Source organism: Trachypithecus francoisi, unplaced genomic scaffold, assembly GCF_009764315.1.
Source record: "Trachypithecus francoisi isolate TF-2019V2 unplaced genomic scaffold, Tfra_2.0 Lachesis_group2, whole genome shotgun sequence".
Lineage (NCBI taxonomy): Eukaryota > Metazoa > Chordata > Mammalia > Primates > Cercopithecidae > Trachypithecus > Trachypithecus francoisi.
In genome coordinates, this window is record NW_022681465.1 from 88,787,050 (window position 1) to 88,797,882 (window position 10,833).

Here is a 10,833-nt window from a genome sequence, read left to right on the forward strand (position 1 = left end):
TTCTCCATAAAGGGACCTGCTTGACAGGACTTCCCTAATCCTTATTTATTTGTGACAGGAGAAAATGCTGAGAGTGACTTAATTGGCTTACAGTGCACACATGTTGGAATTTATGCCCTAGGAGTAATTCTGCCATGCAGAAGCTCTGATTTCCCTGTGTGGCTTGGCTCTGCAAGGAGGGAGTAGAGATGAATGATGGGCAGAGACAGACAGCCATGGACATGAGAGTTTACTGCTCTGACCCTCACTGGTTCTGGTTCTCATCAATGTCAGGGAAGAGCTAGTTAAGAAGAAATGGGAGGTAGGGGAGTGTTGCTCAATTTAAATTACAGGGTGTTTGAGAAAGAGGCCACTGCTCTCAGACAGGAAAATCCTGGCCTGTTGAGTGGGAGAAAAAAATTGTACTGAGCATACATAAAAATAGTACAAGGGAGGTAGTTCAACTCCGTGTGACTGCTGAAATGACAGCTTTTTGGGAACTGCACAGTTATCACCCTCAGTGTGTGACTATTTTAACTCACAGGAACTCCAAGCGGGGTTGTGAAAGGCCTCATTTAGCTTTGAGGCCCGAGAGGCCCCCAGGGAGACAGATGTGTTCCTCAGGAACAAGAAGCAGCTCTGTAGTGTAAGCCCTACCTCTCCTCCTGCACTGTCCTTCTCCAGGGAAGAAGAAACGGTTTGTTGCACACATTGGAATGTGCTGAAGGGGAGCAGGGCAGTAGTCGGATCCTTCCCTCATTCCTCCTAATGTTACTGATGATTCCGTTTCTCAGCAATATCTGGCACATTGTTCCCAGGTCAATGGTGAGAACAAGCAGCCTCAACCAGGTCGTGGAGCCTCTCAGATAGAAGCCCTCTTAGCTGGAGCTGGCACCCATGGAGTTCTCATCCCCTTTGCCAGTCCCACCCTTGGCTGCAGCAGCCACTGCAAGTAACTGTTGACTCCCTACTGTGTGTGAGGCTCTATGGGATAGGAAGCTGCTGCATGAGATGTAGTTCCTGTCCTCAGGGGCTTCCAATCCATCTGAGTGGACACATGAGAAAGATGAGAATCGATGAGAAAGCCAAAACAAACCTCAGCATAACAACCACCAAAACATCTCAACATACTCTATGCTACACTCCTGAGGAGTCCAGACAGTCAATGTCAAGGCGATAGAGCATCGCTGTACCCTAAGGTGCTTGGGGAAAGACTTCCCATTGGCTCCTGTCAGTCAAGCTTGGAGGAAAAGGTGATAAAAACCACCAAAGTGTTACCAGTATCCAAGCAATTGCATCCGCTTCAACATCACAAAAGTCCTTCAGGCAAGATGTTATCAGTGCTCTCATTTTATGGATAAGAAACCAAAGACTCAATGAAAGTAAGATGGATAACTTGAGTATTCTACCATATACCATGTGTTATAATTGGAATTTACAAGGTTTCATTAAATTCCCACAACCATCCTGTGATATATTATTATTATTACCATTATTTTTACAATTTGAATTTTATAGCTAAGGCAACTGATACTCAGCACAGCTAAGTAGCTTTCCCAAGACCATACAGCTTGTCCATAACTTCAAGTCCTAAGCTTTTTCCATTTTAGTCACATAAATATGGCTTGGAGGAAGGAGTAAGGAGGGAGTGAGGAGACATTCTGGCAGGAAGGGTAGCTTAGGCAGAAATGTATCTGGCATATGTAGAAATCTGTCTGGTATCTTTGGGGGTAAAACCCATAGTCCATGAAGACCAGAACAGGATTGTCCAATTACAATGCATGGTATGTGATAGAATACCCAAGTTCTTCATTTCCTTCTCTTTCTTTGAGCCTTTGCTTGCTTATCGGTAAAATGAGAGCACTAATATCATCTTCCCTGTGTGGGACTAGTCAGGAGATCAGCTTGACAAGTAGCAGGGCTCTGATTTTCTTTTTTTGAATAAATCTATCAGGGAAGTGTTAGATGGGTGAAAGGGGAGAGTCTGGAAAGCTGTCAGATCACGTGGGTGAGTATCTCATAGTCCAGGATGGGATACCGGAACTTGGTGTGACTGCTGAAATGACAGCTCTTTGGGAAGTGATGAGAGTGACACATGGGAAAGACCTGCCAGGATGAGTTGACTGTATTTGTGAAAAGCATAAGCAGGCATTTATGAGGGCATCAAGATTCTAAGCATCAGTGACTGGGAGAATGAAGACAGAAACAGGTGCATTCAAAGAGGAGATATATATATTTAAAACATCAATTTCATTGCTGGGCTGCTCTAGGAGTACGAACAATCAACACTACTTAGAATGCTTTGATGGAAGCAGATTCTATTAGTTTTGCTGTATTAAGAATCAAATAATACCCTTAGGACAGTGGAAATACTCACTTACAAGGCAGTTTGGTTCAACAGTGGTTGAACACTAGATTCTTCCAGGTTGAGTTTGTAGCCTCAAGAATTTCAGGCAGGCTGCATTTTATGAATTAAATCAACTTTTGAAGTTCCTCTAAGCACTATGTTTATGAGATTCTAAATTGGCTCTACATAGTACTTGGATTATTGGGAAATGGGAAGGGATTATTAGGGGCATGCAGTGAGTTTACTGATATCCTTATTCACCCATTCATTCAGTATTTATTTTTTGTGCACCTACAGCCTGCCAGGAACTTTTCTAAGCACTTAGCAGTGACGAAAACTCTCATGGAACTTCCACTCTAGAACTCATTTCTTCAGGCAACTGGGTCAGGAGGAGAGATTCTAGTGTGGGGTTTTCTGGGTGTGAGTGTGCATCCAGTGGTAATCCCACAGACGTGGTAGAAGCTATGCATTGGAAGATGCCTGCTCTTGTCTTGAATTGCACATTTTGGCCAGAAATGTGTGGCATTCACATGCTCTTGGCCTTTCCAGAGGGGAGTTGCTATGTAAGAAACTGAGTTGCCCTTAACTGTTGATCCTACCCTGAGGTTAAAGAGCCATTTTTTTCCTTCCTTCATCTGACACTTCTGGGACCCGTCTTGTCTTTGTGATGGCAAGAGCAGAGAGTGTCAAACAGGCCACAGCCCAAGTTGTTTGGGAAATAATTTTCTTGGAAAAGCTTGAACCACAAGAGTTTATATAAAGGGCCCTTTGTACCTCACTACACTGAGTTTCGTTTGGGGGAAGCTTGTAGACTCCAGATAAATAATTTCATTCTTTATATTTATTATCTTTTTCATATTCTATTTTAGAGAACATGGAAAAGAAATGTTTAGCCTGAATGAAGAGTCAATTAAGTTTTTTTAACTGATAAAACCCCTGTTCTCAATTTTAATTGCTGTTCTTTAAAAAAATTCTTTTCTCGGTTGCATTTTAGACCCTTTCTGGCTTGTCTAGTCTATTCTTTGGACTAGGTAGGTATCCACCAAGGCTGATTTCCTACACAGAGGGAAAAACTTCTGTCTTCATATTCCTTCCCCAGGCACAGCAGGTTTTCTTTGGCTGGGTTTCTTCTGTCTCTTTCTCCTTGAATGGCTGCTTGTCCTGGAGAGACAGGCACACTTATTGTTCTTGGAGGAGGAAAGGATTGGATTACAGCTTTTCTCTCTGAAGAGGCTGCCATTCTGTCTCCAAGCCTCTGAAGGTCTGTTCAAGCCCAAGGGCAGCTTCAGTTCTCAAGGTTTCCACGAAGCTTCCCTTACCAGGGGCCCCTGTTCTCCCTGTGGGTGGCTGGGGAGAGCTAGCACTGAACTAGGAATGAAAGCCCTGAATTCATCCTGCCTCCATGTTATTGGCATCATCAAATAGGCCACTTAACTCTTCAAGTCTTAGTTTTTTCATCTATTATAAGGAAAGCAGTATCACCTCCTCAGAGCATTACTGTGAAGACCAAGTACAACAACGAATGTGAAGGGCGTATAAATTGCACACACCGTATAAATGTTGGGCCCTGTCTCACTTAACTCTGACACAGAATTCAGATAATCCATGTCTCTGCTTCTTTAATCTTTTTTCATTTTAATTATTATGGATACATAACAGCTGTGTATATTTATGGGTACATGTGAAATTTTGATACAAGCATAGAATGTTGAATTATCAAGTCAGGATAATTGAGGTATTCATTGCCTCAAATATTTATCATTTCTTCATGTTAGAAACATTCCAATTCTACTTCTTTAGTTATTTTGAAATATCCTATATGTACGTATATACTTTTGTTTGTTTGTTTTGAGATGGACTGTTGCTCTTGTTGCCTAGGCTGGATGCAATGGCGTGATCTAGGCTCACCGCAACCTCCGCCTCCTGGGTTCAAGTGATTCTCCTACCTCAGCCTACTGAGTAGCTGGAATTACAGGCATGCGCCTTGATGCCTGGCTAATTTTGTATTTTTAGTAGAGACGGGGTTTCTCCATGTTGGTCAGGCTGGTCTTGAATTCCCAACCTCAGGTAATCCACTGGCCTCAGCCTCCCAAAGTGCTGGGATTACAGGCATGATCCACCGTGCCCGGCTGAAATACCCAATATATTATTGTTAGCTATAGTCATCCTATTGTGCTACTGGACACTAGATCTTATTCCTTCTATTTAATTGTATTTTTGTACCCATTAACTAACCTCTCTTTCCACCCACTCCCTACTACTCTTTGCAGCCTCTCGTAACCATCGTTCTACTCTCTATTCCCATTCAGTCTTTTTTAGTTCCCACATATGAGTGAGAACATGCAATATATGTCTTTTTGCGTCTGGCTTATTTCATAAGATAATGACCTTCAGTTCCATTTATGTTGTTGCAAATGACATGAGTTCATTCTTGTTATGACTGAATAATACTCCATTGTGTATATATACCATATTTAAAAAATCCGTTCATCTGTTGATGGACACTTAGGTTGATTCCATATCTTGGCCATTGTGGACAGTGCTGCAATAAACATAGAGGAGCAGATATCTCTACCATATACTGCTTTATTTTCTTTCGTATATAAACCTAGCATTGGGATTGCTGAATCCTTTGGTAGTTCTATTTTTAGTCTTTTTGAGGAAACTCCATACTGTTCTCCGTAATGACCATACTCATTATGACATACTGGCAACCCATTGGCTGTGATTTGGGTCTGTTGGTGGGTGCAGAAGTTTGGGAATGCATACTTCAACTCAGTAGGGACTGAGTCCAGGAAGGGTTCTGTGCGGTTCAATGATATAGTCAGAGCTGAGTTTAAGAAGTTTAGTAAAAAGAGAATAGAGGATATATTGGATAGGAGAAATGAAATGTGGAGATTCCAAATGGAAAGCTACTTTAGGAGAGTAGGTGAGAGATGGAGAGGCCTTGGACTTGGGTGACAGCAGTGGGCTGGCCCAGGAGGAGGAGCGTTTGAAACATCATTTTTCCTAGGGCTGGGCATGCATCTGAGGGGTAGGGATCTATATTTTATTCAGTCTGTGAACATTATGGGGGTGGGAAAATGGTTAGAGCACCCAGCGCCATTAGAGATTTGAGGGAGCCCAGCTAAGACAGATCTCTTCTGGAGAAGTTCTGGTGAAGAGCTGGATGGTTTTGAGGCAATCAGGAGAGATTAACCCAAGGAGTGAGAAGAACTGGAGAAAGGAAAGACTGATCTACATATTTGATGTAAGCCAAGAAGCCGGATAATATTCCTGGATGGGTCTTCCCATACAGGGTTCTGTCACACCAAATTAGAACATTTCACAGTCTGCAGGAGCTTTCCTGTGGAATGCAAAGACTTCAGACCATGGATTCAAAATAATCAAAATCTCTAGAAACACTCACTCCTATTGTGATACCCTGTTATTTATTTTTCACAGAAAACCAGATTTTAAAAAAATGTGGTCTCCTGAATTTTTGCTTTATTTTCTTTGGATTCCATGTAGGGTACAATGGATGACCTGACAATTGCTAACCCTCATTCCTGGTAAAAATAAGCAAACTTTTGAATTAGAGTTGGCAGTTCTCAAAGACACGTTACCCAAAGACCTCTCATTCTGTGATCTGAACTCCATTATCTTTTCCCTGTGACTAGCTAAACACTCTTTCTGTTATTTTTCAGAGGAAGCAAGCCTGATTCACAAGGACTTTAATGTGTGCAAAAGGTGGCATGTGTTGCTGATATCCATTCTTGACCCTGAGAAATGCCTCTATGTTTTTTCACTTCACTAGCTCTGCCAGAGAAAACCAGCACTGGGACATAAGCTGAGAACACAGTGCTTGGAAACACCTAATTTGGACACAGACGCTTTTCATGTAATGGGTTACCTATGAAACCTACTGCTCTTTTGTTAGTAGTCACTGGTGGAGAAAGGCAGGAAATAATAGACTTCTATCGAAGGAGCCAGGCTGCAGCATGCTGCTGGCTGCTGCCTTGGGCACGGGACAGCCATAATAACCTTGCATTTGGCAGTTTCCTGTCAAGTTAAATTGTAGTTGGCAGTTTCCTGTCAAATTAAATTGTAGAGCCTCAAGATGTGCCAACTGCAATAATTGGTGTGCTGTGCTTGTGAGTGTTGTGCATTTAGAAGCTGACTTCACTGTGTCAGTTGTTCCTTTTTGCAGAGATGGAGTCACTTATGGTTAGGTGGAATGGCAAGAGTTGATTGGAGGAGTCTCTCCTGACCTGGCCAGTGCTGGCCTGGCGCTCACAGATTTCACTGCATCAGAAAGTTGGAGACAGCTGATGGGGATAAAATGCACAGACAGGACCAGTCTTTAAGTGATTCTTCCTATAGAAGAAGTATTGGCCCTCCAATTTTTTCTTTTTTTGCTGGGGTCTGCTGTCTTTCCATGCCTATTATTCATGAGGGACCCAGAAATGGGATGAAAGTGATTTTAGGGGTAAATCACAAACAGTGGTCAAAGCCCAGAAAAAGGAACAACTATCTTGGTTATAATACATAGCTCTAGGTTTCCTATAAGCATGTTACAGCCTCTGTTCTGGTTATGGACTACCAAGGGGTTTCCAAATAAGACCATTTTCAAATTTTGATCTATTTCCTTCTAAGTGGCATGTCTCTTGGTCCCTAGAATTTCTCATAAGGTCAAGAAGGAAAGAGAAAGAAAGAGAACTAATATTTGTTGTAGCAGAGAGCATACTATTTAGCAAAAATTCTTCTAGAAACATTAGTTTGTTATCTCTTTTAATTCCAAGCATGCCTCTACCAAGTGTAGGTATCACAATATAAATCTAAAGATGATACAACAGAGACTTGGAGAAGTTGACTCGCTTGTCCATGTTCATAACCGTTTTAAGAAGTGGAGACCAGATTGAACCAGGTTCAGTGTTTCTCCATGTCACTCACTGTGCTGCCCCTGTTGTTCTGCTTTATGGGCCAGCAGGCAGACACTCCAGCTGCTAGGGTCTTTTACCTTCAGACCATGCAGCTTTGGGTGAGCCTTCTCATCTCTCTGTGTCTGGTTTCCCGGTTTGATTCGGAGAAAATAATTCTGATTCACTTTGTGAAGATCTACCAGGGCTAGAAATTGTGAAGAATAAAAGCTTTTGAAAGGTATTAAAGTTTACTATAAGTCCACCAACATTAGACAGTATTGACTGAGTGCTTTTCTCTTCATTGCCCTGGCCCAAGTGCTGTGTAAACCAAGTGAAACAGGGCTGGTTTCAGCCCTCTAGGCACACGTGGTAGTCACTTAAGCTAGATTCACTTTAGTGAATAAATAGAAAAAAGAAACACATCAGTGATTGTACAAATATAAACAGATATAGAGCATAAGCAAACTGGTTAGGAACAAAATGTTCTTGCAGTGAGAGGACTAAAATTATCCTGCAAAATACTGAAAGAGAAAAGAGTTGCTTTGGTAAGAGTCAGTCTCCATGGGCAAGGCACTCATTCTCTCCTGGTAGGTGGTAAGTTTTCTGGAGGGTCAGGGGCAAATTTGAATACATGTTATTGGTGGTACAAGCATTGTATTAGGTTGGTGCAAAAGTAGTTGTGGTTTTTGCCATTCCTTTTAATAGATATGAAGAAGGAAGGAGCTGATAGCATGGTATCTTCTATGAGACAGCACATTCTAGGCACTCTCAGATATGCTGTTTTATTTAATCCTAATTCTGTAGGGCACCAGATCTGTACAGTAAAATTATTAGGCCCATTTTATGAATGAGAAACTGGAAGTTCCGGAAGGTTAAATATTACATAGCTGATATGTGTCAGATCAGGGTTCTAACCTGGGCCTTTCTGACTCCGGAGTTCCTGTTCTTGCTACCCTATGTAGCATTCTGCTTTGAAAGCACAAGTTTAGAGACAAGAATGGGACATGTTAGTAGGGAGAAAAGGAAGGGAGGCACGGAAAACTACAGATAGGAGAGCTGAGTGATCCCAAAGAAGTGCTGGAACCTGGAAGTGTCTTGGGTGTTTTGAGGTATATGGCTTATATTGTAGCTTCTAATCTGTGTGTGATAAAGCAAAGAGAGCCAGAGCTGAAGGCTCTGAGTGGGAGGTGCATTAGAATCCAAGAAAACATGGAGGCCTTGCCCAGACCCTGGCTGACAGAGGGTGTGGTGGTGGTTGCTGTGAGGGTGGGTGGTAAAATCACATCATGATGTGTGGGAGTGTCCTCTCTACTCCCAAATCTACATATCACAGTTGCACCCAGCCTCAATGACCATCTTGAATACTACCTCTTCTACAGAGTCCTTCTAGATTCCACCAAATTGGTGCCTTGTGTACTTTCTCTGAATATCTGTTGCTCCTTTGCATTTTCTTCAGGGACTTAGCACATTCAGTTGACTTCTCTGCTATTTTGTTTGTTTATTTATTTATTTATTCTTGAGATGGAGTCTTGGTCTGTCACCCAGGCTGCAGTGCAGTGGCACAGTCTCAGCTCACTGCAACCTCTGCCTCCCAGGTTCAAGCGGTTCTCCTGCCTCAGCCTCCTGAGTACCTAGGACTACAGGCATGCACCACCACGCCCGGCTGATTTTATGTATTTTTAGTAGAGACGGGGTTTCACCATATTGGCCAGGCTGGTCTCGAACTCCTGACCTCAAGCAATCCACGTACCTCAGCCTCCCAAAGTGCTGGGATTACAGGAATGAGCCACCGTGCCCGGCCCCCTGTTATTTTTGTACCTGCCACATCCCTCTGACTAGTGACCTTTAGGGCAAGGAAATGTTTTCTTCATTTTGGGTGTTCCTATGGCACCTAGGTTAGAAGAGGTACTAAACAATGTTTGTGGAATGGAATGGAAGGAACAGTGGCAGAATAAGAGGAATGTGGTGTTGCAGCTAACAGCAGTGATTGCATTAATAGTTATTGCCTGGGAAGGTGCATATTTTAGTGCTAGTCATGACTTCAAAAATTTGAGGCTGTTTTTGGCTCCAAATCTACCTTTCCTTTTGCAACTCCTCTATGCCTAGGAGGTTAATATTGTTCATTCTCCTCCTATGCCTACAGGAGAAATGGAAGAGAAGGAAAGAAAAAAGTCACTTACTAAGAACCTACTCCAAATCACAAAGTGTTTAGTTATTGGCTACTCTTAGTTATGAGATGACATTCATTTGGAACAATTTTTTTGGGAAAAATATTACAAAATGACTTGCTGTATGTTACATAAACATGTCAACTGTAAGTTTAATTTTCCTGAAGAAATTCTGGGATGTAATGTGAAGCTCAGTTGCTCTGTTCAACTTTGTCTTGGTGCTACTCCAAAGCTGTGTAACCTAAACCTCTTCCTCCTCCTTCTGCTCCAAAATAAATAAATAAATAAAAAACCTCTGCTTATCAGATTTCAAACCTTCACTCTCCATTGAAGCCTATATACCAAATACTTCTCATGGCTTGAGAATGCTTTTTGAGTTCTCACTCCAACTCCTGATTTTCTTAATATATTATTCCTTTAAAAATACTAAAATCTCTCCAGGAGGGCACTGGTGAATTTTTTTTTCTGCCATCCAATTATTTTGCCAATAAATATATTATCTACTGTACTCCTCATGTATCTATGCTGTGAGGTTGGTGTTATTTTCCTACTTTCTAGATAGAGAAGCAAGTAAAGAAAGGTAAAGTAACTTCCTAAGTTACAAGGAGTGGCAGTTAGGATTCAGATTCCGGTTGGTCGTTCTCTGAAGTCTGTGCTTTTTCGGTACACGGGGCTGCTTCATAGCAGTCATCTCTACTCATACCAGTCTCCGTACATGAAAATCCATCATTTCCCAGCAGGGAGCAAGCTCTTAGCACCACATCAGGCGGCAAACATCAACTCAGAAGCTACTGGATCAGGAACCAGCTCTGCACTAGGGGATCTATGGGAGTGGGGATGTGGTGAGACTGACATGAAATGTAAATTCTGAACAAGCTTTCAGTGTAGCCAGGGAAATGGAAACTGTTCTGAGAAAACTGAAACTTTGAAATGACAATCCAGGGCAGTAGATGTAGGAGTTTGAGGGGGAGAGGAAGGCCCTGTAACCTCAGGGAGGTCTCAGAGGAGAAAGACAAGACACTGGTGAAGGCAAGTGGTTGGTAGCAAATGACCTCCCACCTCCCTCCCCTCTGTGGCCCCATTTATGTCATGTTGAAGAAGACCTGGGTGATGGATGAGACCATCCCTTCCATTTTAAACATGTGCCCATGGGTGAAACAAAGCAAGTCTGCACACGGGAGCTTAATTGCACTCTTCGAAATTGAGAGCTGGGAGACACAGGGTTTTACAGGGCATTTCAGAAAACCTAACATTAAGTTTACAAAGATTACATTGTTTAGGAAAGAAAAGGACTTTATACTACTCCATCCATTTTCTCCCTGACCTTTCAGATGAGCCCGGGGGCTTTGAGGGAAAAGCGTGGAATGTTGCGCCTTACTTGCTCTAAAACCAGTTCCTATGTGCACAGATAGATTTTTTGTTGTTGTTGTTAAAGCTT